This window comes from Etheostoma spectabile, chromosome 13 (assembly GCF_008692095.1).
Source record: "Etheostoma spectabile isolate EspeVRDwgs_2016 chromosome 13, UIUC_Espe_1.0, whole genome shotgun sequence".
Taxonomy (NCBI): domain Eukaryota; kingdom Metazoa; phylum Chordata; class Actinopteri; order Perciformes; family Percidae; genus Etheostoma; species Etheostoma spectabile.
This window is the reverse complement of record NC_045745.1, coordinates 2977545-2991882: the sequence shown is the minus strand read 5'-3', so window position 1 is coordinate 2991882 and position 14338 is coordinate 2977545. Positions and strand designations below refer to the sequence as shown.

The following is a 14338-nucleotide window of genomic DNA, read 5'->3' as shown; positions in this document are numbered from 1 at the left end:
ATGTAGCAATAGCTGAAATAAAAACAATGAGCTAAATATAAAAGTACACAATATGTAGAATGGCACCTGTGTAAAATATTATATCTTTAAAGGACAGATGGACATTGGAATAATATCACTGCATAAACATGTAAGCAGTATTATAATTTGCATCTGAACATGTTGAAGCTAATTTAATCTATTGTGCATAGTGTGGATAATTTATTATAAACAGTGAATGTTAGATGCTGATGATACGGCGTGTATGTTAAGAAGAAGCATTTACTCAACGTTTCAGATATATAACGTAGTCAGATATTTATCATATGATTGGAATACTATTTTTGATGCTTGGATTTGTGAAAATGGCATTTTAATGTCAAGGTGGAACTGATTTATTTTAAACTACTATACAGTTGAGCAGTTTAATATGTACATGTAACATTGGATTATACTTTATTAGCTGACCTTATATTTTATGCAATAACCCATTCTGCAAAGTAACTGCAGCTGTCAGATAAATGTAGTAAAATGTCAAATGTTTCCCTTTGACATATGGTTAAATAGAAATATAAGGCACCACCAAATTAAGAGCAAGCACCTTGAAATTTTATAAGTTTATGGTCACATTTCACCACAATATTGTAATTTAACTTGCAAAGCATCACATGTACAGTATTGTTAAAGCATATTCAAAGATACCTATTTTTGCTTGCATTCAGCTTTGTATCAGTAGAAACCCGAATGAGTGTGCTTCCCTCCCTCATGTCCCCCTGAGACCAGAGATCTCTGTATTGTGTGTCTGGAAAAAAACCTTTGATGACGCAAAAATCCTCATTTAGCATCTTCGGAGGCATTCTTGCCCAGAGGTAGTGACCTACAAGCCAGCTAGATGTGCATGCTTTCAACCGGCCCATAGGGGGTCGGACCTGAAGCAAGTCGAGTGTCAGCCATCTTGGAGCTAAGCTATCTATTTTCTTTCTCTGTCTATGATTTTCAGCAGCACACTTTTACAACATTTATGTGCATTCAAACTACCACACAGGTGTACCACTGGGATACATAGGTACAGATCGGAGAATATGCAGGAAACTTTATTACATATTACGCGAGCTTTGCCTGCTACGGAGACTAAATGAAGTTTCATATGGCGTTTTTATATATTGTCATTTTTATATATTTTAAATGTGTAACACCACTTGAACCACGGTAAAATGTTTCTTGAATATTGTTGAAATGACAATAAAACACACTGGAGTTGAGTGCCTCACTGTCTTTGTCAGTAAACTGTAGACGTGGCTTGGTTGTAGCAAGTGCATTCTGGGATTTGGTGTCTTTCATCCACATAAGCCAAAACACATGTTCCTGCTTCTCTTGGCCTAGAAGGGACCAATAAAAAAAAGAAAGAAAAAAAAAATCACATTTCTACTGCAAGTGTGAACCAATTTTTAGACATGTTCATCTTTCCAACGCTGAAAATATCCCTTTAAGTAGTCTTTCTGATTTTTGTTTGACTTTATCATCAAATCTGTATATGATGTGATGATAAGTCAAATGAAGAAAAATTCAGTCAGTTCTGCCGTTTCCAAGTGAACACAGCATATCTATAGGATCCATGGATTAACTCCTGTCACGTGCTGCAATGCTCCAGCTTTGCATCACACAACAGTATTAAATACAGGCTATAGATCAGGAGTTGAAGGGACGTGATGTAAGGCTAAAGCTCCACTCTATCCACTGAAATGAAGCCCAGTTTACAACGCTCTTTTTTACAGTCAAGTAAACACATCCATAAAGCTGTGTGGCCTACTGGTGTTTGGAAACTGGACATTTGAGATTTAAGTTGTTTTTTTTATGAACATTGAACTAGTCACTGTTTGGTATTGTCCTCTGACACCCCCCCGCATTCTTTACTACACTCATCACTCATTTGCCGTTTCCTGTACTTTAGACATTTTATATCATGATTCCTGCCCTGATTTTTCTGTTGCCATTTATATTATTTTACTATTTAATCCACTTGTTATTATTTGTCATCTTGATTCTTTATTACTTAACCGAGGCTTTAAATTTTCCAAAAATCCAAACAATATGAGGTCAGATGAAAAAAAACAACCCATTTTCTTTTAAATGGGTTTTAAACAGTGCCGTCCTCCATTGTTTTTAAAGCCCTCATGATGTAAATCATTATTTATATATTTTGAGGGAAAACACTGCTGCGGGGCTTGGCTATATTTGCAGAAAAATCCCATCAGCAAGGCCAAGACCTTTCCCTTAATCCACTGTTTTCAGCCACTCGCAGCCTGAACACCAGAGAGCACATGCCGCTGCGCCCCCTCCCCTCTCCCCTCTCAGCAGAGAATACACCCTCTCCTTTTGCTAAATGACTTAGTCCATGGGGGTGCATGCAGCAAACCCTGGGAAAGTGATTTAATTGCTCTGTTAGGGCAGTGGGAGCTCCAAGGCTACCTGTTACTGCAACGCACCTGCCCACAGCCAAATCACTGACAGTCAGCCCTCTATGATGGGCACTCGGGTCCATGGAAATTGGCCCTGCCAGTGGGAAGAATCATGGAAAGAAAAGAGCAGCAATTTGCTGGCAGCCAGAATATGACGCTGTGTAATATCCCTCCAGATTTACTGCCTCTCTCTCTTCTTTTTGTCTCTTTAGTGTGATTGCCTCTGGCCCTATGAAGCCGTGTCCCACTTTAAAGCTGCAGGTGAAGCATTCAAATGATCAGGATTGCTCTTTTTCCTCACGTGTTCCCATTTAGAAGGTCACAAACGCAATGATCATTTGTAAGGTTTTGACTTCACACTAAAAAAATAAAAAGCTGTGATTCCTTCTGGACACCCATGCTTCCATACAGCACAGGACACACATACTGTGTGCTCTGTATTTCATTATTATCATCATATATTCTCATTATATTCTCAAGAAACATCATTTGTCTGTAAAAAAAAAAATAGCAAAGCAAAGCTTTTCAGAGATGTGCTTCGCTCATGTCTGTTTCCAAGTGACTACATGACTGTGTCGTCTGGTTTACGGAGGAATGCTGCTCTCTTGTGGTCAGTCGACGTCTGGAACTCAACCAGTGCAACTTCCCAATGAGATGTGGAAACAGCCAGAAGAAGACAGTATATCACTCCTCGTCTAGAGGAATGTTTCAATGTATGATTAACTGTAATACCTAAGGTTAATACCAACTTCATGGAGAACATTCCATATCATGTTATCATGCCTTTGTGCACTTTTTAATGGACTTCTAGTGAGTTTCATTGGATGCACTTATCTTTATCAGTTAATCTTGTTGTTCAGTCCAAACTCATATTCATGTGGGATTTTTTGGTATGAAATGACTACAGTATTTTGTTCTTTGCATGTTCTTAATAACTTATCACCACAGCATCTCTCTTCCATTGAGTTCTATTTACCTCGGAACTCGGAAGCCAAAGCTGGGAATGAAGTCACAACCGATTTGAATGTGTTCCATTTACAAGTCAGATTTGTTTTATTTTTTTTGTATAACTCTAGCCATTGTTAGCAATGCCAGTTTATAGCAACGCATTACGCTTATTTTTGTGCATACTAACGGTGTAAGATGTACCCAGATAGAAGACAAACAACACTGTGTGTACGACTGACTTAGTGAGACAAAAATGTACTTATATGTGTATGTTCCACAACTATTGATGCACAGAGCAGCCATGTTGGAATTTTAACTTCGGGGTACTCGGTAGTTGTCCGAGTTCCGAGCTTGGAAATCCGAGATCAGGGGACCTGTTTTCTACTACCCTGGAAAATCACACTTCCGAGTACAAGCAGAATCATTTACAGCTTTGGTTTCATTAAGACAAGTGAGGCAACGGTGACCCCCTGTGACAACACACATGCAACAAAAACTGCATTATTTCAGTATTCCAGATCTTCTCCTGTCTAAGGATGCCCAGCGTGTCCATATTTACCGTAGAATTATTAACCCAGCTCAAACAAATCAAGATTTTGACCATACCATTGCTAAGGTGCCTGATTTTGCATTGGCCCCAAATATGGTTTCCCGTTGAATTTGAAAGCTGATTCACATACTACAGCTCCTACTCTGTCTAAGGCTGCCAACATGTCCATGTCTACTGTGGAAATCAAGATTTTGACAGTTCCATTGCTAAAGTCACTCACTTTGCACTGCCCCCAAATGGCCAAATATGGTTTCCCGTTGAATTTGTCCATATACATGTCCATATCTACTGTTGAATTATGGAGAAAATCCAGCAAATACCAGGGAGTCCGAGACCATAGAAAAAACGTCTTGAGTCCAACCCGGACTCCAGTACTACAGCCCTGGTTCAGAGTGATAGTACACCACCCCAGACTGTCACTTCTTGTAATATCAGAGCATTGTGATGTATGATTTTGAAATTTTTAAAATCCTTTTTAAGGCTGCTAATGAAAACTATATTTTAACCCTTGTTCAGGCTGCTCATAAAACAAAACCTCCTGTTTAGCCAGACTCCTTTCACTTCAGAGTGATAGTCCACCACCCCAGACTATCACTCGGGTAATATCTGAGCATTCTGATTTAGGATTTTAAATATAAAGTCTTTGAAAATTTCAACACACTACCCAGTGCTTGCTGAGACATACATTTGTATTTGATTAGTTAAGGAGTGCTAAAAAATCCACTTCCTATCAAATATCACGGTAATAAGGCTGCACAAATAAAAACCAGGTGACAGCCGCGGGAACATATTTTGAATTTGGGGTGCCCAACTGAAGTTTTCAGCCAAAGTCAACCACCACACACCTAACTGCATCCATCACAATTTATTTCACTGTATAGAGATTCAATTCATTATAAATAGCCTATCCAAGACAACAATTGGCATGCCATAGGCTACTGACCCGGGAACACCAGAAAATAATACACGGTATAGGCACACAGCTGCCACAGTAGCACAGAATAATCACTGAATTATATTAAATCAAATGAAAGTGAAGTAAGCCAGAAATATAGAAATGCAGCCTTAAGTTTTTGTAGCACAGCAATAGAAAATTTAAGGCATAAAGATATTGGGCCGTATGCATCAACAGTTCTTAACAGGGACTTATCTTTTTATAACAATAAGGTAGGAAAGTTAAAATATAGGTAGGATATAGGAATATTAAATATAGATGCAATCTCATTCAGGTTTTTCAATTATAAGGCTTTACACACATGTAAAAAAACACAATTATCTCCAATAATTCTTATAAACTTTCAGTTGAACTGTTACTGAACCGTTGATGCCGATTTACTGCAGAGCGGCAGCATAATAATGAACTAGCATTCTTACCTTGTGTTGCAGTCATAACACAAAAAATCCTCATCTCCAAAACGTCTGCCAAGTGTGACCCCGAGGCTGCAGCGCTGAGTTGACGTTGTTAAGGTTCCTTCCGTGGCTGCCCTGGTACTGCTAGCTTGGCTAACAACATTAGCTGCCTGGTGGTTTGTTGCTAGCAGGGTCGCTCTGGGGGTGTGGAGGTGGAGAGGTGCTGCTAGCTTGGCTAACAACATTAGCTCCCTCGTCGTCTGTTGCTAGCAGGGTCGCTCTGGGAGTGTGGAGGTGGATAGGTGCTGCTAGCTTGGCTAACAACATTAGCTGCCTGGTGGTTTGTTGCTAGCAGGGTCGCTCTGGGAGTGTGGAGGTGGAGAGGTGCTGCTAGCTTGGCTAACAACATTAACTGCCTGGTGGTTTGTTGCTAGCAGGGTTGCTCTGGGAGTGTGGAGGTGGAGAGGTGCTGCTAGCTTGGCTAACAACATTAGCTGCCTGGTCGTCTGGTGCTAGCAGGTCGCTCTGGAGTGTGGAGGTGGATAGGTGCTGCTGCTTGGTAACAACATTAGCTCCCTCGTCGTTGTTGCTAGCAGGGTCGCTCTGGGAGTGTGGAGGTGGAGAGGTGCTGCTAGCTTGGCTAACAACATTAGCTCCCCCGTCGTCTGGTGCTAAGGGTCGCTCTGGGAGTGTGGAGGTGGATAGGTGCTGCTAGCTTGGCTAACAACATTAGCTGCCTGGTGGTTGTTGTAGCAGGGTCGCTCTGGGAGTGTGTGAGGTGGAGAGGTGCTGCTAGTGGCTAACAACATTAACTGCTGGTGGTTTGTTGCTAGCAGGTTGCTCTGGGGTGTGGAGGTGGAGAGGTGTGCTAGCTGGCTAACAACATTAGCTGCCTGGTCGTCTGGTGCTAGCAGGTCGCTCTGGGAGTGTGGAGGTGGATAGGTGCTGCTAGCTTGGCTAACAACATTAGCTCCTCGTCGTTTGTAGCAGGGTCGCTCTGGGAGTGTGGAGGGGGAGGTGCTGCTAGCTTGGCTACAACATTAGCCCCTGTCGTCTGTTGCTAGCAGGGTCGCTCTGGGAGTGTGGAGGTGGATAGGTGCTGCTAGCTTGGCTAACAACATTAGCTGCTGGTGGTTTGTGCTAGCAGGGTCGCTCTGGGAGTGTGGAGGTGGAGAGGTGCTGCTAGCTTGGCTAACAACATTAACTGCTGGTGGTTTGTTGCAGCAGGGTCGTCTGGAGGTGTGGAGGTGGAGAGGGGCTGCTAGCTTGGCTAACAAGATTAGCTGCTGGTGGTCTGGTGTAGTAAGTGTTCTCGGAGGGTGGAGGATGAGAGGTGTGTTAGCTTGGCTAACAACATTAGTGCCTGGTCGTGCGGTGCTAGCCGGTTGCTCTGGGAGTGTGGAGGTGGAGAGGTGCTGCTAGCTTGGCTAACAACATTAGCTGCCTGGTCGTCTGGTGCTAGCAGGTCGCTTGGGAGTGTGGAGGTGGATAGGTGCTGCTAGCTTGGCTAACAACATTAGCTCCTGTTGGTCTGTTGCTAGCAGGGTCGCTCTGGGAGTGTGGAGGTGGAGAGGTGCTGCTAGCTTGGCTAACAACATTAACTGCCTGGTGGTTTGTTGCTAGCAGGGTCGCTCTGAGAGTGTGGAGGTGGAGAGGGGCTGCTAGCTTGGCTAACAAGATTAGCTGCCTGGTGGTCTGTTGCTAGTAAGTCGTTCTCGGAGGGTGGAGGATGAGAGGTGTTGTTAGCTTGGCTAACAACATTAGCTGCCTGGTCGTCGGGTGCTAGCAGGGTTGCTCTGGGAGTGTGGAGGTGGAGAGGTGCTGCTAGCTTGGCTAACAACATTAGCTGCCTGGTCGTCTGGTGCTAGCAGGTCGCTCTGGGAGTGTGGAAGTGGAGAGGTGCTGCTAGCTTGGCTAACAACATTAGCTTCCTGGTTGTCTGGTGCTAGCAGGTCGCTCTGGGAGTGTGGAGGTGGAGAGGTGCTGCTAGCTTGGCTAACAACATTAGCTGCCTGGTGGTTTGTTGCTAGCAGGTTGATCTGGGAGTGTGGAGGCTGAGGTGCTGCTGCTACTTCTTTCGGTTACAGTTACTGAGTTGTCTTTCTCCAATGTTTTAGGCTTTTTAGCCTGTGGTTGATTTATGAAGAAATCCATAATGCGCTTTTGTGCCATGGCTCTGCGAACATCTGCACTGTTGACCCGCCGGGAATGTTTCCACAACTCTCTTCACTAAAAATTCACAAAATCTGCAGATTCATTCTAATCAAATTATGTGTTTATCTCTTACTTACCAAATTGTAAAAGGTATTACATTTAATTTCTAATGAAAGAGATTAGGTTTATATTAATAATCAATTTATTAAAAATAAATGTTCTTTTCTTTTTTTTAAATTATAGTTGTAGTTGTTTGTCCTTTTGTTAGGGGGTGCTGCAGCACCCTCCGCACCCCTAGTTCCCGCGGCCATGCCAGGTGACATCCTTTACTGTCAAACTGGGAAAACATCAAATACAACGGGATTAAGAAGGCTAGTCTAAACAGAACTGTTGCGTGCATGTAATAAATCTCTTCTGATTTTATGTTTCTTAGGCTACTTATTAGATACAGGGCCCTACAGTGGACTGAAATACAAGGATAACATGAAGTTTTCACATCTTGACTTTTGCAGGCCAGAGTAGCTTCAGATATTAGTTGAAGCCTCAAAGTGGAGATATTGCCAGCCAGCAAAATTCTGAGTAGTGAACAGGAGGAAGAGAAGGAGGGAAACGAAGAAGGAAAAGGCAGAAAGCGGGAGAAACCAGAGAAGGAAAATACCACAGAAGGAGATGCAGAAATAAGTGAAAAAACTTGTCTGTGAGCGATGAAGAGGAGGTTGCAGATTCAGAGAGAGGGACAGAGGTAGAGTGTGATAAGGAGGAGGAAGATGAAGATGACAGGGAGGAAGAGGCCTGCAGTCACCCCTGGACCATGTGGTTTGTTTATATTCTCCTTCCATATAAATTCCAGTACAGTAACATAACATCTCCTGATGACATGTTTTCAGTTTTTGGTATAGGGTTACATATTTAAAGATTTACATACATACATATTATCTAATTATGTTTTACAGTTTCTTAATCTTAGCATTTGTTTGACCTTTTGTTAGATCCTAATTACTGATAAAATAAGACACAATCTGTTCTATATTCTATTTGTATGCATCAATAAATAGGATCCAGCATTTTGATTCAATTTTCGCTAAATTCAAATTTTATTCATAGTATGAAATCTTAATAAGAGTTCACTCTTCTCAAGACACTTTACAGATGGAGTAGGTCTAGACCACTCTATAATTTATAAAGACCCAAGAATTCCCCCGAAAGTAGCATTTGGTGCAACAGTGGAGAGGAAAAACTTCCTTTTGGGCAGAAACCTCAGACAGACCCAGGCTCTTGGTGGGCAGCGATTTGCACAGATACAGATATGCAGATATAGAGAATTATGTTTTATTGTAATTATAGCAGTTGGTATGATAAACAGTGGCAATTATAGTAACAACAAAGATAATGGAACTATGAGTAGAAATAGCAGTTCAGGGCGTAGCAGGGTGTTGTGGGGCATAGTAGGGCATAGCAGTATTTACATATGGGGGTGCCACCCTGCCAAGATCTCCCGCTCCCCCTTTGCCACCCCATGCCTTTTTTTCTAGATCCGCCACCGCCATTGGTCCAAAGATGGGCGCAGGTCCATTTGCTATTTAAATGACGTGGGTGCTGGACAGGAAGTTGCCAACTGCCTCTGTCTTGACCCTTGTGTTGATTGAAATTCAACACTTTTGTTGCCGCTTTTTAATCAATGTTTTTAACTTTTTCTTACGTTTTTGTCTCTTTTTCAATGTTTGTCACTTTTGACGTTTAACACTACGTAACACTAGCTTTTTCACTTTAGTTTTACAGTTATTTTTGGAATTAATAATCAATAAACCTCATTTATCGGAAATTATACGTAATGTTTGAGTTGGAAAATTAGAAATTAGGAATTATTTAGACTAAAATTAAAGCAATGGATGTTGATGGAATATGTCAACTTTTACTTAATACTATTTCAGAAACACTTCAATTGTTTTTTCCAAATGCTATAAAATTGAATAAGACACCCCAAAATTCATGAAAGTAGAGATTTGTACTTGCCAAAGAGCGTTGTGTGGATTCAATCATGTTGTTTTGGATAATTAAGAAGAACATTGATATAGGAAAACAGGTCAATTTGACCCGAGGACAACATGAGGGTTAAACTAGTAAAGACACTTGTGTCGGGCTTTGCGCTGATAGGACCCAAAGTCTCTTCCTTTCAGAATATCTGAGCACGCCCTTATTGCTTTCAATCATTTATTCACACATTATGCACTTGATGAAATAAGATCACTAGAACCGTCTTTCTTAGTCTCTCCAGAATTCTACCGCTCAGCGGCTCCGGTTTGGTCCTAATAATCCCATAATACAGGAAGTAGGGGGGAAAATGTTCCAGCTCTATTGCTGCTGACCTCGCGGTGGAGAGGGGCCAATTACAGGAGAGCTCAAGCTCATTTAAAAGGGATTGTTAAACCGTTTGCTAATGTCCATAAACATCTGGACAACTCATACAAATAAAGTTGCAAAAACACACGCACAGTTTCGTATTTTGATTACAGCTTATAAATTAAATATATCCCTCTCTGACTCATTATCTAATGATGGATTTTTTGAATAAATGAACTGCATCACTATGTCAATCATGAGACTGTGGACAGAAACTTAATAAGATAAGCATTTGCAAAGCATCATGTTTGAAATATTAATAAGCAGGATCCAGACAGTTTAGTTTATTCATGGTGTTGATCGCAATGAAAAACCTTTGGTGGAACTAAAATAAAAAGATGATGTGTTTTTTCAGATTTTTTTAGAAAACAATATACAAAACAGCGAAATGCAGCACCCATTCATCTGCTTGTGCTCTAACCTGAGACGGTCCAGTCATTCATTTACAGTAACAACGCTCTCCCACGCCTCCCTTTGCTCCACTGCAGACCAATTTGAGATTGACTTTGAGGACTTCCTTGAAGTACTGTTTGGATTCTGCACCCACATTACTTGTATCAGGTCCTCCACAGCAACCTTCTCCACAATCTGAAAGCCAAGTGTCAACCTGGGCCCTGCTGGGGAGTCTAGGCCACACTGCAGTCAAGCACAGCTCCCATTGGTTTATTGCTCTTTCATTTTTCACAAAGAACTCCCTATCGGATCGACTACTTCAGACAACTATAAAACCTCCCTACAAATTAACTGGGTTCTCAAAAGTTAGGATTCAGGCAAGGCAGCAGCCCACCTGGGTAGAGTAAGATCAAATGCCTTTTCAGTAGTGGCGTGCAATAGGGAAGAAAATCAGATATCATGATATTCTTGACCAATACCTCGATATTCTGGGGTTGACAATTGGTTCTTTAACAAAATCACATCTAGAGTTTAGAAAAATGTTCATCAGTAATGTGGACATTATGTCTAAGTGGGAAAAATGTAAATAATAGAACAGTCTGGTAAATTCAGAAAATGACATCCCTTTACTGTCATGCAGCCTTTAAAACCAGTCAAAGGTAACAATTATGTCATATCACGATATTAACATATCCAAAATCTAAGACGATATCTAGCCTCCAATCACGATATTGATGCGATATCCATATATTGCCCAGCCCTACCGTGCGATACTGCAAAATATGGTATCAATCCGATAACAAGTAAATACTGGGCCAGTATCGCCAATATGGATAAATACTGATACTTTTTAATAATTAAGGTGGATACATTATCAAATTACTAAATCTGAATGGATTTCCATGACCTTTAAGTGTTTTGTGATTTTACCTTTAGCTATTAGACAGACATTTTATTTAGATGCATCAGCATGAAATGTATGTGTACCCAAATTTTTCCTCGCGTCACCTTTATATCATGCTTCATAAACATTCATATATATATTATGTAAATGATTTTAAACAAGTATAAGGTGTAGGCAAATTTTGGTTTTTATTTGAAGCACAATTATACTGTACATAAAAAAAAAAACATTTCATTTGAACGTTTTTTTACAAAGTGGGCTAAATGATCAGTTTTAAGTCAGAGCCACTTTTCACTTTTATGAAAACAGATTTGGATTAAAATTCATTGCGAAGACAGGGTTTCCTTTTCAGATTGAAAATATACAGCTGCAACACATATATAAATAGCCTAGGATTTATAAAAATAAAAAAAAATAGTTGCATTCGTCGCATGTGTCACAATCTAGAGCCCTGCATATGCTTGTATACATTTGTAAACAATTACTTTAGTTTATTTGAAAACAATATTAAGAAATAACAATATAATAAACAGATTCCACACCCCCTAACACAGAAAAAGAAGTCAAAAAGTTTGGAATATGGTGTTTTCATTGTTGCTGATGACCGAGTGAGCATACATGACACAGAGAAACAGTGGAAGATGACAGGACCTCAATGAACCCTGCAAGATCTCAGCTGGAACAAAACTACTGGAACAATGGCCTATACATTAGTCTGACCAGTCCAGCTCTATTACCTTTGGTGTGTTCTCAGCACTTTGGGATTTATCTCAAAGGTCACCTTAACAACTTGGGTCTGTGACTCCAGCAACATAAAAGCTCACACACTGAAAGGACGTCAGACCAATTTGCTCGGAAAACTGTGATAACGTGACGGAGTGAGTGTTCTCTGCATCATTTCTCACCCAAAAAGAAAGTGCGTAGGTATCAAAGCTGTGGACACATGCTCTCATGGGCATAACCTTTACTTCAGTGTCAAAGCGCTGACGTGTGGCCACCTGGCAAATATACCGATACTGAGCTGAAATAAATGCAGGCTCTGCTTCATAACATAATGTAAAGCTTAAAAAAATGATCCTGTTTTCACTGCTTTTCCAATGCAAATAGCCTGCCTTTCGGGCATGAAGGAGCCTCCTGTCAGAGGCCAACAATACAATAAAACAATAGTTGTAGGAGCCTGAAAGCCAGAACATTAGGAGCCTGAAAGCCAGAACATCCAGACTTAAAAACAGTTTTTAATCCACAGGCCATCGGGCTGTTGAATGACTCAGTCTTCTGACAGTTTCTACTCGCAATCTAATCACTGTTTGCATTACACTGTGAATGTTTGCATTTGTTTAATGCATATGCTTTTTAAAATGCTTTTAATGTCTTGCTGCTGCATGCAATTTTATACTTGAATCTTTTAAATATATTGTGTGTATATTGTGTACATTTTTATATTGTGGGAAACGTTGCAACTTAAGAATGTCATTGCATGGTGTAAAATCTGTGCATATGACAAATAAATAAATATCTTGAATATCTAGTTAACAATAACTAATGAATTAACATAAGGGTCACTCCATTTCAGCTTGCTTGGTCCAAAACAACACTGAATGTTGCTCCACCATCCAATTCCAGTAAATTGTTTGAGACAATAGATTTTAAATTAATTCATTTAGAAATGATAATGAATAGGGGTCGAATTTAAATAAGAAACCCATGGTAATGAACTCCCTAATTTGCACTTTTACAAGAATGTCTGTTGGGTCTGGCCAGCACACTGCAACAGTTACAGCACACTTTATTTGATATAAGTAATTTAATAATTATGTACTGTATACTTTTTTATTGATCCCCAGTGTAGACTGGGAAAATTACAATTTACACTGTTGTTAGAACACACTACACGCCGGGGACGTGCACAGACATTTGGAGGGGACATTGCACATTGGTTCTGTTCAAATCAATCCCCGTTGATGAGCCAATACAAAGGGTTAATGATTTCCATTTGAGTGAAAAGACGTTTATGGGAAAAAGTGATGAGTGGATAAAGATGCATGTGATGTTATCCAAAAATGTGACCTTTACTATGGCCACGTAGCAAACCTGTATGTGACTTGGCATGTGACCTAAACATGTCCTGTATGAAGTGCTTCTAAGATATTGAAAGGCAGAGTGTGTACATCTGGCGGAAACACTCTCCAAGCTTCTGCAGAGCTTGTAAATTGACGCTAAATCTTTGATATAATAAATGTTATAAACGGGAAACAGTGTCAAATGGCTTTCTTATCAAACACATCATCCAGCATTGCTGAACACCGACTCTAGCGCTGCCAGTTGACCTTTACGGCCGTGACACAGCAACCTGATAATCGGCCGTTGGACAGTCTGGCGAGATCGGTGACTCGAGTCTGTTCGGTGTGCTCCAGAGGGGCCATTGGCCTTCACTTTGGCCGACCAGACATGCTCAGTCGGAAGGCGGACACTGCCGGCTGACACTTACACTCAAATGACCAATCTGATTGGTGGAGTGCAAACCCAGAAACAAGGAAAGGCATGAGCGTGATCTGACAAAAATCTTCTAATCTGACCTTTGCTGAGCTGCATGGCCTATTTCTCGCTTAAAAGGTTTTCAGAAACACGCTTCGGTGAGTAAAAATGTAGTAAAATATGAGATTGTATTTTTAACAAGCCGCCGTGACAGTCTGGCTTTGAATTCCCAGAGAAACCAGACCCATGTGATGCGTTCGTCCAATCAGCTGCCGGTTTTCATTTTTGGGCAGCAATACAGATTAGGGCCACCTCCTCTTATGGAGACGTATTACGTCTCATCACTTTGGTGTGTTCAAAGGCACTTTTTTGATCAACTAAGGGAGACGGATCAGTGTCACTCCCTGATGTGAGTCAAGTGCAGATGTGAGTTGCGTGTCCTCAGATTTAAACGGTTTACGGCATAACGTGTCATACTGAAATTTGTGAAATCCATGAAATAATAAACTTCTCATTACAAACAATAACAGATGATGGGAATCATTTCAAAAACGTTGTAGCTATCTATGATTGTTTGATTGCTAACGTTAGCTCAAAACGCCATTCCAGTGACAGCCTTTGTTGTGTTTGATTGCTAGCTTGTAGCTAAACTAGCTTTCATTTAAAAGACATTTTAACTACAGTATCTATGATTGTTTGACTGCTAACGTTAGCTCAAAACACCAT

At 40.7% G+C, this 14338-nt stretch overlaps 1 long non-coding RNA gene across 1 annotated transcript in view; it reads right to left on the bottom strand.

Annotated features, from left to right (window-relative positions):
* LOC116700170 (uncharacterized) overlaps positions 1-13430 on the bottom strand; it is a 22786-nt gene extending 9356 nt beyond the window's left edge. Inside the window, exons 1-2 of the long non-coding RNA XR_004334583.1 lie at positions 13420-13430; positions 2347-2349 (exon numbers count right to left, since the gene is read on the bottom strand). This is a non-coding gene — a long non-coding RNA (uncharacterized LOC116700170). The remainder of the gene's footprint in view (positions 1-2346; positions 2350-13419) is intronic.
* Positions 13431-14338: the final 908 nt, after the last annotated feature.